We start from the raw sequence: 17,268 nt of genomic DNA, 5'->3' as shown, positions 1-17,268 counted from the left end.
GGCAGACATTGGGTAAGGGAGGTCGTGGTGGCAAGGAGGACAGTGAGGAAAGGGCAGGGGGAGGATGCAGGGGGAGGGAAGAGCAACAACAGTAGTACAACATGAAGTAATATAAAATCACAGATTAAGGTCAGCTGTTTTGGAAGGAAATTGTACTGGGTCTGTATGGGATGGAGTTCATTACTCCATATTTCTCAGCCCATGCAGTACTACATTTTGGATTTGTGACTAAACCAGTGTCGGTAACATACCAATGTTTTTCTATTGTTGAGCAATGTTTGCTCAGGTTTTATCTGTTTATCAAGGTTTTATCTATTTCCCACCTACCCTTCCTCCATTCCTCACACTCCAGTGAGGTAGGAAAGAGATTGGAAGGAGACACAGCCAGGACAGTTCACATAATTGGATGAAGATATATCCATACGACACGGCATCATGCTCAGCAATAAAATAGGGGAGAGGAGGAGGGAAGAGAGTCCTCCAAGGTAACTATTGCTTAGAGGTTGGGTGGGCATCAGTCAGCATGTGGGAGGGGGTAAGTTATTGTTTTTGCTTTTTTTTTTTCCCTGCTTCTTTCTCTTGCTTATAAAACTGTCTTTGCTTATTAACTTCATTTATTAACTGCATTAAAGTGTCCTTATCTCAAGTTTTCTAGCTTTCATTCTTCTTGTACTCTTCTCTACCCCACTGGGACAGGAATAAGCAAGAAGCTGTGTGGGAGTTTTGCTGCTGGCTGGGGTCAGCCCACCATGGAGTTGAATACTGCTGCCTGGAAAGGCACCAAAGGCAGGCAGCTAAGTTGGGAGCAGAAACAGCTACGGGAAGCGGTAAAAGGCCAGCTGCATTACAGCTGCAAGCTTGTAGGCAAGGGGGGTTTTGAGAGCAGTCAGTAAGGAGAATGAGGAGGCTTGCTAGGAAATGAAGTAGCAATCATAGGCAGAAAGTGCTGGTGACATGATAAGAGCAAAGCTGCAGGCTGTGCAGCAATGGGAAAGGTGCATGTCGGACAGGCTGGGAAGAGGAGGGGAGCAAGCAGGGTAACAAGTGAGAAAGAGCAAGGAATAAGAATAAATGGACAGCAGATGCAGCTTCTGGACAATAAGGAGAAAGCAGCTGGCCTTTGGGGCAACAAGCTGAGGAGGAATGTACGTTGCAGATCAAGGATTGAGAGGACACACTGAGCACAGGGTACAGAAAAGGTGCAAAGCAAAGGCAGGGGGCTGGCAATAGCAGAAGGCAGCAAACACGCTCCTGAACAGAGATGGCAAACATGGTCCAACATGAAAACTGACCGCGGTCAGCAGGTCAGATATTGAAATGATGTGATGAAGCCAGGAAGAAGCAGAGTAGGGAAATGGTGATATACAGAAAGAAAAAGTTGAAAGTTCAATACAGAAATGTTGCTTTCAAAAGCTGTAGGAAGGATGTTTACAAGAGTGGGAATCAAGCAGTGGCAAGAACAAGGTGGCAGGACAGGCAGTAAGAGCCTGTAGCTAAGGAAAATGGTGAAGGCATGCAAGAAAAGAGGGGGCTAATTCTGTGTAAAGTTGGCCACAAGCAGCAACACATGCTAGTGGCATGGAAATGAGTCAGTGAGGAGAGGTGGGATGTGCAGGGGGCACAAAGTGGCAGGAAGAAGTGATGTCTTAAATTTTAGCTTTTATATTTTTCAGATTAGTACTGCTTTAGTGTATAAGTCTAAAACTCCTGTCAGCTACTGTTTATCCTTTAACTCTGCCTAGCCTCTGTTCTAGGTAGCCTTTCCAGGTATCACAAGAAGTAAATGGAGGAGGAGTTTGGTGATGAGAGTGAGTGGTGACAGGCAGGGAGTGAACAAGCATGACCAGCAGATGGGAAATGGAGAAGCTGTTAGGGCTGTCTGCAAACAAGGCAGCTCCAGACAGGTGGAGACAAAATGAAGCAGCAAGAACAGGCAGGATGGCAAATGGCAATAACTAATGGCTTGGCAAGGTGATCTGAGAAAGGTCCTGGTCATTTGGGGAGCAAGGGCAAGCAGTAAGTGGAACAGTAAACAAAAATAGTGTGTGTAGGGAGCAAACACGGCTGCTGGGAGAAGAGGAGGAGGAGGAGGAGAGGAAACAGCAGTAAATGGGGCTGGCCAGAACAAGCAGTGAATTACAGTTGCAAGGTGTGGTGGAAAACAGAGCAGTAAGGAGAAGGGAAAGCAGAGGCAAGCAGAGAGGTGTTGAAAGTGAGTGGCAAAGAGCAGGACAAAGCTATGGGACCAGAGGGGAAGGTGACAATGGGACAGAAAAACAGCACATGAAGCAGTAAAATGAGATGGTGAGGTGTTGAGGGGAGAGCTACTGAAGGGAATTAGGTAAGAGCACACTAGGAGAAACAGGGCAAGTCAGGGACTGATGAGGCTGCAAGAGACAGTAAGGAAATGATGAACAGGAATAGAGAGAGAAGGAAGTGGTGGTGAAGGTGTGTGGGTGAGCCCAGCAAGGGTAGGCAGAATTGAAACAGGAGATGTAGTAAGAGATGGCAGAAAGTGAGAGGGAAGCAATGCCAGAGGTTGTGAACGGGATGAGGTGTCACAGGCATTGACTGGCACGGCCAGGTGGAGGAAAGGGAAGTGCAAGGGGCAAGCCAGTGTATGCCAGTGGTGCATGGGGGAGGAGATAAGCAGGTGGGCTGAAGTAACAGGCAGGAGAACAAGTGAAACCATGAAGGTGATGAGCAAAATACAGCCATGAGCCTTGCTGGTTGGAATTTATTGCACCTTGAAAATAATTGTATAGTATTGCACTTTGTACCTTTTCTGGACTTGCTTCTCCCCACCTGGCTCTCTCCTGAAGGAGGTAGGACTGGACTCTTCCCCCTTTCTCCTCTCTGTGGCTTTAAATGGAAGAGGCATTTTTTTCATAACCATTTCTGCACAAAACACAGGATTCTAAATCTACTGAAAACAATTCTTAGTACTGCCTAGTAACTCTGGGATTGTTATTAACAGAACCAAATCCTTGAACCTAAAGTCAGCATTTCTCCTTGTCTGTGCTAATGACCTGAGGAGCTGACCTTTCAGCTGTTGCCTCTGCCCTTTTGTTAAAGGGATTTGTCCAAGCAGTTGCATGTTACAGCCCAAAAAAAACCACCTGTGCCAGCTTTCTGGATTGAAAAAAGGTATAATCCGCTCTAGCAGGCTGACTGGAAATGGACATTGTCTAAATCTGGCTACTAGGGTGTGAAAATAGTTGAAAACTGGCTGTGACTGAAAAAGTAGTTGGATCTAGTTTTTATTGGCCTAGTTGGTTTCTTAATAGGGGATTAGGAATAATTTATTGTTTAAGTCAATGCTATGTTTACTCACACATCCAGTGGGTAGTAAAAAGGATAGATGCGGCATTAGCAAAGGCCGTATCAAGGATTTACAAATAAGGAAAAAAATAAGAAAAAATCATTATCTGCTATTTATGTTTGCACCTGAAGTGACTCTGAAATTTTCAAATTGTTCTCATAGATCAGTTACATTCAATGGCAGATGCATATATTTTATTGCAAGAGGCAATTTCAGGATTTGTTTAAAGCCAAATCACAGTAAGCAAATATCAGCTTATCACACAATATCCTAAGGAGCAGCAGTGAGAGAGCAATCCAGTGGAGTCGACTCAGCCCTTTGTGCTTCTTAGGCAGATGAATTGCATGCTGTTAGCTGTGTGGCATGTTTCAAATGAAACATAGAGGGAAGCAGCCTTACCGACTTTGCCTTGAATCTGTGGTCCATCTGAAGAACCCAGATGAAGTTTTCTATTAGCAATTTAAAATGCCGGCCAAGTTCCTTTCTCTGCTCAGTGAGAAAGTGCTGCGGAGTCCATCTACACTGAGTACAGAAACTGCCTCTGGTGACCATATTCTTAACTTTGCTCCTCCTACATATTTTGGGGGATAATCCGTGCCTAAACATCATTAAAAATGGAATATGGACCCAATAGTCCTTCATCAGCAGTTCCGTTTTGGTCTCAGTTTGGTGCCAGGCCTGCTTGCTACTGCTCACCCATGGAAGGACTGATGGATTCTGGTCATGCCATGCATATGGTGTGTATAATTAAGCACGGGGGCTGCCTGTAGGGTAAGTGATTATAACACATTTATTTCCTGCATCAAAGAGAACTCACATTTAATTAGTTTTTCCCAAGTGAAACTGATACCATGAGGGACTGTCAGGGAACTAATTTCAGATTGTGTACCGTTGCAAGTCAGGTTTCTTTGAAATACTTAAGAAAAAAGTTTATCAAATAAAGTGCCAGGTTATTGCTGGGTTTATGTCACTCTCTGCATAAAAGTAGAAATGGGAAATTAGCTCATATTCTTCATAATTTGCAAGCTTTACTGTTGATGCACCTCAGTTTTTAAAACTCTAAAAAGATTAAGGCAACTTTGCCCATGGAAATGTAAGATTAAAGCATTTTGGGGAGGACGTCGACACTAATGAAGTCTGGTCTCCTCTGGATTTGCATCCTTCATTTGTATACCTTCCCCACAATCATAATCATGTCAGACTTTCATTAAATTTCTTTAACAATCTGTCCCCTCTGCTAGCTGTTATGAAGTATCATCAGCATTCCCAACTACTGCTGAGTGTTGAGGTCATAGGACAACTAAGGTTTTAAGGAATCCCAGGAGGTCTCAAGTCCAAATTCCTACTCAAACCGAGTTAACTGTGCCGTCAGACCACTTCATTCAGATCTTCTTCCTGCTGACAAGCAGCATCATGCTTGTGATGCAATCTGCTTGTCAGTGCAGTTCTAATCTGGGTCCATCTCCTCCACCCAGCCTTTGATTTTTCCCAAGGCTGGTGAGGATGGGATGCAGGGGGCTGGAGGACATGCTTTGCTGTCACATCATCTAGAAACCCACCAATGGCAAAAGTCCCTCATGGGGATGAGGGAGAAAAGATGAACAGATAGGCAAGTCCACACAAGCCACATGCATAAGAGCATCCTTATTTCCCAAGTGTCCTATTTCCTGGGCATCCTATTTCCCAGGCTAAAATTACATCTGCAAGCACTGAACCTCTCCACAGAAACTCAGATAGAACCATAAAATTAATTTATATTGACAGTTTCTACATTCTGAAGAAGAATGTAGTTCCCAGTTCCTATTTTAAGAGCAATGTTAAGATAAAGTGAAGCTCTTCTGCCTTGCAGAAACTGCAGCTGGACAAAATGAGCTAAGAGTGTTTTAACATAAAGCACAAAGGAATAGTGTCAGTCACCTCAATGATCTTTATTACTTCTGAAACAGCATTATTAGAATCAGTATCTCTCATTACTATGACTCCATCTGGCACCTCAAAAAAGTTTCTTGAAACAGATGAAATTACATCACTCTGGGTCTTTTACTACTGAGAAAAAAATATCATGTCAAGTCTATGTATGCTGGTTTTGCTTGGGGTGGAGTTTATTTTCTTCATAGTGGCTGATATGGGGCTGTGTTTCTGATTTGTGTTGAACACAGGGTTGATTATATAGAGATATTTTTATTATTGCTGAGCAGGGCTTACACAGAGCCAAGGCTTCTGCTTTTCGTACTGCCACACTAGCCAGGAAGCTCAGGGTGCATGGGAGATTGGGAGGAAACACAGACAAGGCAGGTGACCCAAACTGATCACACTGATATGACATCATGCTCAGTAAATAAAGGAGGGGGAAGAAGGAGGAAGGGGTAATGTTTGGACTGATGCTGTTTGTCTTTCCAAGCAATTACGTGTGATGGGACCTTGCTCTCTTGAGGATGGCTGAACACCTGCTGCGGATGGGAAGCAGTGAATTAATTTTTTGTTTTGCTCTGCTCCTGTACTTAGCTTTCTCTTTCCCTATTAAACTGTCTTTATCTCAACCCACAAGCTTTCTACCTTTTACCCTTCTGATTCTCTTACCAATCCCACTGGTGGGGGAGTGAGCAAGCAGAAGTGGGGCTTGGCTGATTGCTGGATTAAACCATAACACTGTGTCAAGTCATTGTTCGATCTGGTTCTTGCAAGGTCTCTGCTGCTACTTCACCAATCCTCCTTGAGGAAATGCTTAGATACAGTTTGTCTGCCAGACCATGAGTTAAGGTATGATCCCAGCCAGGGTAAAAGCGCTCTACAAATAAGCAAACAAACCCTGAGTCTCTAAGCAAAGATTAGCAATGTGCGAGTAAATATGAGCAAGATCAGTTAGAGCTTTTTTACAATTGGCTGAAATTGCAGAGTGTTCAAATAAACATAAAAATAAACAAAATGCAGCACAAAGAAAAATGCATATGGGGTCATTGTGCTTGCACAGGGCTGTACCTGTGAGGAGGTTGTCATGCAATAACAAATGAAGTTGTAATGACAAGTAGGAATGGAATAGCAAATTGTTCTCAGATGCATCTAATCTAGCTATTTAGATGATAGGCCATATAAATCCTTGTTGTGTCATCTAACCCTCCATTGTGCAACTACTATGATCAGGATGATGTTAAATGTCAAGGAATTTTTTCATTCATTACATGATAAGATGACAACTTACTTGAAAGGCTTCCAGATAAAAGGGACGGAAGACATGTTCCTTGATTCATGCTCAAATAATTTATTCAGCCCAGATGCACTGCTCAACTTACAGAACTACAGTGAATTAATTATGTGATACAAAGCAAAGCACATGTGTGCTCTGTCTGGTTTCTTGAAACCAGAAAAGTCATGAAGCTGGTATAAAAAGCAACCCAAATCCAGAATAATTAGCTTTTTGAACCAGATTTAGATCTATACAAGTTTAAAAACACCTACACAACAGAATGCATGGGGAGAAATTTGAGTAACTTTTGGTAATGTCTAATATTCCTAAATACTGTGGCTGTAAATCTCTGAAAGCCATTTATTGGCAAAGACTTTTGTTCAGAGACTTTTATATGAATGATGAATATATTGAATTAAACCAGCTAGAAGATTTTGGGACAAAGTCAAATTAGCTCCATTAGTCTCAAAAGTGATTAAATTGAAAGAACTTTCTTATAAACGTGGAGTAATAAGAGCTTTTTAACAAATTCAGAAGCTATTATCTCTTAGAAATGTACGACTTGAATGTTTTGTAATGAATCTGTGAAATACCTAAGTTGAGTTCACAGCAATTTCTATTTTACTCCTGTCTTTTTCTACTTTTTTTTTTCTTTTTAGAATGTGTAAAATTATTTAATTTTTAAATTAAGGCCTTTTTTTTCTGAATGTGGCATCACCTTCTGCTTTTCCTGATAAAATTGGTTACTGCCTGGTACCCCTGAGGGCTAGATTTGCTGGTGTATTGTGTGTCTTGTCTTACCAGCAAATGATGTGGCTCTATTGCAGCTCTGATATGATATAATTAAAAATATTGCCTTCAGTGAATTACATGGCTTTTTCATTAGGAAGTCTTCTGAACTCCCAAATGATTTTGCAACTGGTCTCTGGTGCAAGAGACCATTTTTATATATTCACCAGCCTTTGAGCATGCAGAAATGTGGCAGGAACATATGTTATACTGAAGTCTCCAGAACTCCTCTAGTGTCCCCAAGTAAATGTCGCAAACATGGTAGGAAATGATGAAGATGTTTTTCCCCACAACAACACATTATTATTATGGTTATTAACCTTTCTATGGCTGTTATTATTTAGAGGATCTTGAGGTTATTGCTTGATGCCTAGTGGTAATTAGTTGTACCCCAGCCAATTGGTTTCAGACTGTAGATGAGAAGTAATAAATGTAGAGACAAGACTGTGACGTGAGCAAGGTGAGCAGAGAGGGGAGGTGGCAATAATTCCTGCACACATCTGCATGTAAAACCCAATTTCAGTGAAAGGTGACAGTGTCCCTTGCAGCATCCTTCTGGACAAGCTGTCCAGCTGAGATGAGCAGGTGCAAAGGGTGAAGAACTGGCTGAAGGGCAGAGCTCAAAGGGCTGTGGTGCATGGGGCTACACCAGTGACCACAGCGTTCCTCAGGGCATAATTCCAGGGCCAGTTCTGTTCAATATTTATATTGATGACCTGGATACAGGAGCTGAATGCACCGTTAGTAAGTCTGCAGAGGAAACCAGACTGGGAGGAGCTGTTGGCTGTCTCAGGGGACAAGAGGTCTTGTAGGGGTATCTGGATAGATTGGAGCACTGGGCAATCACCAGTGGCAGGAAATGCCAGATTCTGCACCTTGGATGGAGTAACACCAGACATGAGACAAACTGGGATAGGAGTGGCAGGAGAACAGCCCTGCAGGAAGGGATCTGGGGGTGCTGGCAGCAAGGAAGGCAAACCCCATCCTGGAGTGCATCAAACACAGCATCACCAGCTGTTCATAAGAGGCAATTATCCTGCTGCATTTAGCATTGGTGCAGCCTTGAGTATTGTGTGCAGTTCGGTTTAAGAAGGATGGGAAAGTGTTTGAATGCATCCAGAGAAGGGCACCAAAGCTGGGGAAGGGGCTGGCAGGAATGTTCTCTGAGGAGTGGCTAAGGGCACTGGGCTTGTCTAGTTTGGAGAGGACGAAGTTGAGCAGTGACCTCACTGCTCCCTACAGCTTCCTGAGGAGGGAAAATGGTCTCCAAAGTGTCTGAAGAAGAGCATAGGAGCACTGAAGTTTAGTCCTGACAGGGTCCTGGTGGCGCTCACAGGGCTCAGTGGCTGGGACTGGCCTGCCCTGGGACCCCCAGCCCCACCACCTCCTGCCAAGGGCCCAGGGACGTGTCCCACATCTCCCTGGGACCTTCAGTCCCCGCCTGAGCCCTGCTGTGGGTGTGCCCATCTCTGCCCCTGTCTCCTGGGCGGGCCTGGGACCTGCACTGCAGAGCTGCTCTGTGGGGTGGAGCCCTCAGATGTGGTCAGACCTTGTCATGCAGAGCTCTGGGTTTAACATGGCATAACTCTCCTTTTCCTCTTCCTCCTTCTTCTTCTTCTTTTCCCTGTCCCTCTTTTCTCCTCTTCTTTCTTCTCTGTTTTATCAAGCAAGTAAGGTAATACGAGGTCATGAGAGTGGACTGGGAAATTGAGGAACAGTGACATCTGATTTCCGTGTTTTCTAATTAATGCCAGGATAGCTTAGGTTTGGCAGGTTGTCTGCATTTTGAGGTGGAGTTGTTTGCTTTTGGGTGTTTGCATTGGTGGGGAATTCGCTGTTGGATGTTCTGTTGGTGGAGTGACTGGGGACCTGATCTAGCAGCTTGCAGTCCCATTTACACCTGTGAATAAAGAAAGAACATTCTCCATACCAAAGGCTTTATTATCAATATAAATGAAACATTACAGGCAAGTAATTTCATATCTAGCCAGGAGGTTTTGGGTTTTTTTTTCTCTTCTGAAGCTGGAGTTTCATTTAATAATAAGGGCTGTCACCTTTTTATCTGAAGTACTATACATTTTAAATATTAATTCATGCAGTTTTACTTTTAGCTTAAAATCAATCTTTGTTTTATGTTGCTGGGTATTTTTTATATATGTGAATCAGGTCTTAATATTCACATTAGGTCGTCTCAGTTGCTTGCATGATATTAAGAGTTGTCGTTTACATTCTGTTAGTCACCCTCGGCTGCTTTGTCTTCACTAGGCACAGACCAAGAACTCTCTCACACCAGAGGTGTCTCTGAGGGAGGGTCCAGGCTCTGCCAGACACGAATTGATACTCTTCACTGCTTTCTAAATATGAGTTGGGGGAGGCAGGGATGGAGGCAGGGAGGGAGGGAAGAGCTAAATGAGACAAGCAGTGGTCTGTGCAAAGCTGAGAGACACGAGAATCAGGATCAAGTCCCAGGTATGCTACAGAATTCCTTCACGAGCTTTTTAAACCAGCTTTAGCTATGCTTACCAGATAATTTGCAATGCTGTGGAAATGTTCCCAAGCTAGTTAGGCACCAAGAAGAGGGCTGCTATTCACACAGCACTCCATTTAAGCTACTTAACCCCCTAACTGACGAGCTGAGTATCTTCCAGGCTGGAGTATCCTCAGAGCTGCACTGTATTTGTAAACATATCTGCTCCATGCTTCTGCCTTTTTCTATGAAATCCTCCTTTTCCGATCACACTTTTTTGATGAACTGCAAGGAGAGGTGCTATTTCTCATGCTATGTTTGGATGGCACCTAACAATAGATGTCATAATCTGTACCCAACAGTGTGATACAAATAAACAGAAGGAGTGACCTGCTATTATTTGCTTGTACTGCTCTATCAGACAGAGATAGCAAGTCAATTTTACACCCTTCAGAGTGAAAACATACGTAAGCCTGTGGGAAGAATGATAAGATTGTAGATTGGATTAATCTTTCAAGAAGGATAGCAGGATCTGTATCACCTATCAGACATCTCAAGTGGTCTGGATGAACTGTTTTGTTCCAGTATTGAGACAAATTAAAGGAGAAAAAAAGGAAGGAAAACCAGACAGAATATCACTTAGCGAAACAGTGACCACCAGGAAACAACCCACTGGCTCTAGTTCTCTTTCCCCAGAGCACCTGGCTGGCCTGGAAGCCTTCCCATTAGTTGTCACAAGGTGGTGCAGGGGCCCATGTCCCCACATGCCCAAGGAACCTCTGCAGGCTGGCATTTCTTAACAAGGGAAGAAGACAGGCTGTGCTGCCTTTATAGTGATTTCTGCCTCCAGCTTGCTAATGAGTGCTTTCCCTATTCCAAAAGCTACCTGGCTCCCTCTGTCTCTTTTTAGCAGTCTGCAGTTATTCTCATTTTTTTCCAAAGAATGCATTTTAGGCGAGAGAGTCATGCTGGTTCAGAAATTTGCATGGCAGTCCACCCTGGCTGTCCTGCACCTTGTCCTCCCCCTCTGTACTTGTGGCACTGCCTACCAAGTGTTTCACCACCACTGAATCACAAACGCAATGGTAAATAAGGCAGAAAGGGAAGAGATAAAGCACCTGCCTTCTCTGTGTTGAGCCATACAGCCCAACAGCTGGTATAGCATATTCCCAGAAGCCAGCTACCCTCCCGGCCATGCACTGTGGGCATGGCACTCTACACCGACTATTCAGAGGCATGCTGGGGGTTTATTTACAGGATTTTGATCTTATTTTTGGCTCTTCTGAATCATAACCTGAATGCTGCTGTTATACTATGGATCCAAGGGTCACAAGGGCATGCTACAATTATGAAAGATTAATGAGATACTTCATTAACCTTTGCACTTTTGGCTGCTCAGAAATATCTCATCTGGGTTATTTTAAATAAGAAGAAGGGGGGAAAATATCTTAGTAAAAGGAAGCAAAATACTTTGGTGTTATTAGAACACTTTTTTGCCTGAATTTGGTTGGTTTGTTGTTTTTTTTTTTTTTTTTGTGGGGGGTTGTTGTTGTTTTTGTTTGTTTGTTTGTTTTGTTTTGTTTTGTTTTCTTCTCTCTTTGCTCATACATTCCACTGCACTCCTCCTGCTTTCTCCTTTCTCTCCAGGCCTGCTCTCACATCACCCTAAGAAAGCAATGATTTTCTCAGTGGTAGAGGGGCATCTCATCAAAAAAACACCCAAAATTCAGGGAAGTTTTTACTCTCATGACTGTGGTTTTAATCTTCTTTCACTTTGTGACAGTTTTCCAACACCTCCCATGATTTAATGGTGATTTTAGAGGCAAGTTTGTTGTAGGTAAAAGGAGAAAGGTAAGTTCCTATTCATGTAGCTGCTTTGTGACTTCTCTAAAGAAATATGAAAACAACTCTAAAACACATACCTAAGGAAAGGTTTTCTTTCTGAGACTAAGTATTCAGAACAGTTTTAAAGTAGGTTAGAAATTTGCTTCTTTGCTGTAGTGAAGAAAATTAGTAAATGAGAAAAATCACAATAATTATAACATTGGTCAAGCCCCATTTTAATGTGTTCGGATTTTGCATTAGATAACTCATTACCTAGGTCTTGATTTGCTATTTTTTTGTCTTACTGTACTTTGAATTTTTATAGGAATTAGAATTCACTGAATTAAGCACTGTACACATTTTCCCACAGTGCTAAATTGCTTTTTGAGTCTCTTAAATCTCATTCAAGTCCAGTAAGCCTGAGATTCCTGAATCATTTAGGTGTTCTTAAAGCTCTCCTTTAGTTTATTCTCTTTAGGGGTTACAGCCCTAACTCCAAAAGCTAATAGTTTAATATCAGACAAGATAGTGAAATAATTGACGTGAGCTTGATTTCATGGAGGGGAAAAGTCAAAGACAGAGGAGAAAGTTTCACACATCTATCTGTATCATGTAACGCTAACATATTTTAATACATATTTTACATATTTTCCTGTCCTTCTTTCTTTGTTAATTTTAAGTTTTAGTGGTTTGTTGATGCCCATGCTTGAATTGGACAATAGGCACCAGTCTGAGCTCTTGCTGCCACAGTCCCTGCTGATGAAATCTCAAGTTGGTCCACCTTATCTCCATAGTCACTTTACTGTCTATGTTAAGGAAATATCCAACATCCTGTCCAAAGTAAGATCTTTTACCTCTGTGAAACTGTGAAATTTGCCTTTTTTATTTGTCTGTGGGATCCCCTATCCTCACTGGCATTGTGTCAGTAACACATTGCACTTTTATGAGAATTGCTCTTTTACTTCCTATGAAAAGAAAATGAAGGAAGAAACACTGGTAACCTGTGACTCCAGAATATTTTCAGTAATGAACCTGCTTCTTGATGGAGAGAGATGGGATTTGGAAAATGCTAAGGACCCACTCCCAGAAGAACATGATTTGCCACTGGATAGGCATTGGGTGCAAATCTCTGTCCTTAAATCTCACACCTGTAATAAGCTCCTAGCCCACCCACTCTAATTCACCTGATGTTGAATTGTCACTTTCTAGAGGCTTTCTCTGAATTTTTTAGTTTGCTTTTGGACATAGAGGCTCTTCACTAAAAAACAACTCTTAACGCTGAGGTACCAGTTGGTGATACCCAGTTAAGCTTGCATTACTTTCACCAAAGACTGGGTGAAATTCTGGCCTCACAGAAATTACTGCACAGAACTCCCATATGGGAGTCTAAGATCTTGTCCCATAAGAACAGACAAAGGTCAAGAGCCCTTAGCAGCCTTTTTGTTTGCTAAAAGAAAGCTTAAATCCTTAATTTCATACAAAATTTGCACCTAGAGATTGCACCTATAGGTAGATTAGTAATTTAGCTAGTATCTAAAACATGCAACATTTTTTCTCCAGAATCCTGGACTCTGGAGAAAGGCTAATGCAGTCAAACAGTAACAAATTATTTATAAATGAGCATCAGGCCTTGTGTTGCCTTGCCAAGGCCTGCTTGGTAATGCCCATCAATCACCTTTAACTGGTGTGCCTAATCTCCCACTTCAATTTTAGGGCCTTTTTTCATCCCTTTTTTCCTGTAAATATACCTTTTTTTCCCCCCTCACAGAGGAACTGGTGAAGGTCAAACATCAGTCCCTCTTTTTATAGTGGACAATTTAAAGCCTATAGCAATGAACTCTATATTGAACGCTTGTCTTAGTTCAAGATGTTTCTAACTTGGGCTTTTCACAAACTGTTATTGATCTCTGCCTCCAAACCAGTAAATCCTTTCGTGTAGTAATTCCATAAATACAGCAGAGTTGGGAAGGCTTTGAATCTTCATTTGATCAAAAAGTTCCAAATCTCTCAGATAACTCTATAGCTCTCAGTGGCAACTTTGAAGGTGTTCAATCATCTTTACTTGGACGCTAAATGAAATGCCTTGAGTTTATGTTTAATCTTTTGCTATGCTTCCATGACATCTCTCTTAAGTATATTGTCCTCAGGTGACTGTCAATTAAATATAGTTTGCATTTATCATTCTAAGAAAGGTGTTATCTATTTAATAAATTTAACTAACTCTTTTTCTCTTCTTTTAATTTATAGCCACAGACAGATATTTCAGGAGGACAGAGGGGGTTAAAATAATTACCTGAGTCTGCTTAATGTTTTCCTGTAAAGTTCTTTAAAAACTAGTTCAGTAAACTCTAATCTCTATTTATTCGGACTATTTATAATAAAGCCTATTAGAATCTCCTTAGAAAATATTTTGATTGGGTGAAATTAATTTCTTATGAACACAAAAAGAGGTGGCTGGCTACTAATTTAGATAGGATCTGAAACTGAGTGCCAAGTCTTCTTCACTCCTTGTTCTTTAGCTGCTTGGCACTGTGGGAAAAGTAGCTGCCTCAACAACTATAGCTGGAGTTACTTCTTAAATTTGGTAATATGTGTCTGTATGCTGTCTGTAATCTGCATATTTTTACTGGTAACACAATTGTTCTGCTACCTGGAGTATGTCCTTTCTTTGCTCTGTAAGGGGTGGAAACAATATTACAGAGATGAAGATAAGGGTTTTTTTCCTGGAGAAATGAACTGTCATCATATTCAGAATATATCTCTTTCACTGGAAATCTTTTTGTCATTCACTAAAATAAATATTCAAAAACACACCATGCAAAATATCTCCCAATGACACACACAAATCAAAAACTCCTTACTCTATTAGGCATTAAAAACATCTATTCATTAGTAATACTAGTTTTACGGCATTTTATAACTTTCCCTATTTCTGAAGCCTCACCTGTGTTCAACAAAAAATATCTTCCTGTTTCTGTCCTGCAGAGACAATCTTATGCCTGTCTCTCTCTGCTCTATTATAGGCAGTGTCCTAATGTGAAAGATATAATCTGAGTAAAATTCAGAGGAGCTGTTTTTTAGTTTGAGTTTGACTTTGTAGTTTGCTGCTTCTGTTTCAGACTTGGAGAAAGAATATTTGTGTCTGAAAGTTTGTCTTCCCATTATTTTTTAACCTTTTCCTTCCAGCCTTGACTTCATTATACATTAGCATATCACAGCTATGGCAATACTACTATTGTCAAAAGAATACAATAACTGAAGACTGTTTTGAAAAAATAAAGGTGCCCTTGCAGGGCCCTAGATTTGAATTGTTTATCATTCCTTTGGATAAAACCATGGGGTTTTTTGTTTTATCTAATTCACTTCTGGCCGTATGCTTTTCCTTCTGATACTCCTGTAGTCTCCCAAGACTTTCTCTGATTTTAAGAAAGCAGTTTGTTGGCCAGATAAAACAAGGCCACAACTACACTTAGCTAAATCAAGGCCTCTTTATGATTTTGCAGTTTCTTTCCCAGGAGCTTTCACTTTAAAATTCCTCTCAGTTTATCAAACAATCCCTAATTGCTCTTTAGCATCCAGTTAGGTTTAATGCTTTGTATATTTTGTATTAAAACAAGGAAGTTTTGTTGATAATTTATGCTACTTATGAAACTCTGCTTTTTCCCTTCCTCCTTATTCCCAAATGTGAGGTGAATACAACCAAGTGAAATTCTTTTATCACAAGCCATAAAGCCAGTGGTTATTAAATAGTGGTCTATCATTTGCATTGGCTTTGTTGCACTTTTAATGAAAAGCATGATAAAAGAAGTGCAGAGGAGCCCACAATAAATGTTTTAGGGTAGTAGTTCTGCCTCGTAAAGGTTTGCAAATCCCTGAGCTTGATCACAGAGAAAATACAGCATTTTAGGTCTGGCAAATGTCACAATGTTTGAAAACAGTCATCAGTTACTAAAATTTCTTTCAGAATATGCTTGTGTTTAATAAAAAAAAAAAAATCCATCCTCTTTGTCTAGTAACTGTCCTTCCTCCCAACAAAAAAAAAGTATTGCTATATTTTTCCTGTAAACTAAAGTAATATATACAAACACATACAATGGATGTTGTCTTAGGTTGCAAGATGTGGCTGGGGGTGTGTATTATATTGCCATCTGTTAGAGATGGGGCAGTTATTTTCTGTTAATTGGGCAGTTTTCTTTAAATCTTCCACAACCAATCCTCCCTCTGGGAAATATCTTCTGCCAATGGGCCATTAAATCTCACTGCATGACTGATAAAATTACATCATCCCACTGTGAGCTGCTCTGCCCAGGGGGAGGAGCCAAACATTCCTACCTGGATATAATCTGAGGTTTGGAAGGCCACAGGCAGCCTTTTCCACTGGATTCCCAGAGGAGCAGCTTTCTTCTCCACTGGATTCCCAGAGGAAGACCAGGCCCATCAACACCACCACTGGACTTTCAGAAGAAAACTACACCCTTCTACAGGATCACTGCTCCAACAGAACCACACCTGTCACTCCAGGAGGACTGCAGCCACCATTTAATGGGACTGCTACCAACACCCTAACACACACGGCATAAGGTCGTATTCTGACTCTGTCAGTCTTTGGGTTCTTGGTTTTTTTTTGTACTACTGCATTTATATTTTTACTTTTCCTCATAAAGAACTGTTATTTCTATCTTTGCCTGAGAGCCCTTTAATTTCAAAATTCTAATAATTTGGAGGGAGGAGTTTTACATTTTTGATTTCAAGGGAGGCTTCTGCCTTCCTTAGCAGACACCTGTCTTTTCAAACCTAGACTGATTTATATAACAGGTACATGAAATGTCAGGTTTAAGTCCTTTGAGCCTGAAAAATCTAGGCAGGAAAGGAGCCTGACTGTGCTTCCAAATTTTTTAAATATCTCATCACATTTGTGAAGGAGTGGTTTTGCACCAGGGAGACTAGCAGTAGAATTTAAAAGACTCAATCCAGTAAGCATAACATTGGATGATTTGAAAGACTGCATTTACAGTAAACACATGGCTGTTAAACCTGTATGTGCCAATGAAAGGTATGTGACCACCAGATCTCTAACATTTTGCTTATATCCAGCACTCCCACCTTGTTAATCTGATGGAACACATGCTCTTTAAACCAGACCATGTGCCAGAAATTTACCAAAAAAAAAAAAGACTGGATAAAGTGGGTCAAATCTGGCATTCGTTTGGCTGATAACAACACCTGATGTTCATCTGTCTGCATTCAAAGGGCTGGCCATCTTGCAGTTAATCAGCGTTGCTTTTGTTCAGGGTCTGTCTTATGAATGATTGCCTGTGAAGTTCCAGGTGAGTGCTTTCTTCCATTTCTTTTTACAAGGGAAAGGAGATACTCAAAATAGACTCACAAGGGATGAAAAGCAATTGGAAAATAGCATCCGTCCTGAAACACTCCTACAGCTGTTTTAACCCAGAGTACATTTGGACAGTGTTCTACACCACATTCAGCTTACTTAATGTTAATGTGACTTGACTTCTTTTTCATTCTCTGCTTATATATGGAACCTGGCACAAAGTGGAAACCCATTAACTCTTCTACGCTAAAGAAACATACGCAGAGCACAAAGAACAAGAAAATGAGAAGATTCCCCCAGCTGACTTGCAGTCTGGCTAACATGGACTGAGGCAGGGATAACAACCTGGG

General features: G+C 41.4%; 1 long non-coding RNA gene across 2 annotated transcripts in view; it reads left to right on the top strand.

Moving 5' to 3' along the window:
• Positions 1 to 355: 355 nt before the first annotated feature.
• The window catches only part of LOC132329284 (uncharacterized), a 45,571-nt gene continuing 28,658 nt past the window's right edge, over positions 356 to 17,268 (top strand). For both annotated transcript variants that reach the window (XR_009487012.1, XR_009487013.1), the window contains exon 1: positions 356 to 485. This is a non-coding gene — a long non-coding RNA (uncharacterized LOC132329284). The remainder of the gene's footprint in view (positions 486 to 17,268) is intronic.

Source organism: Haemorhous mexicanus, chromosome 1 (genome assembly GCF_027477595.1).
Source record: "Haemorhous mexicanus isolate bHaeMex1 chromosome 1, bHaeMex1.pri, whole genome shotgun sequence".
Lineage (NCBI taxonomy): Eukaryota > Metazoa > Chordata > Aves > Passeriformes > Fringillidae > Haemorhous > Haemorhous mexicanus.
This window is presented reverse-complemented; position numbering and strand designations above follow the sequence as displayed.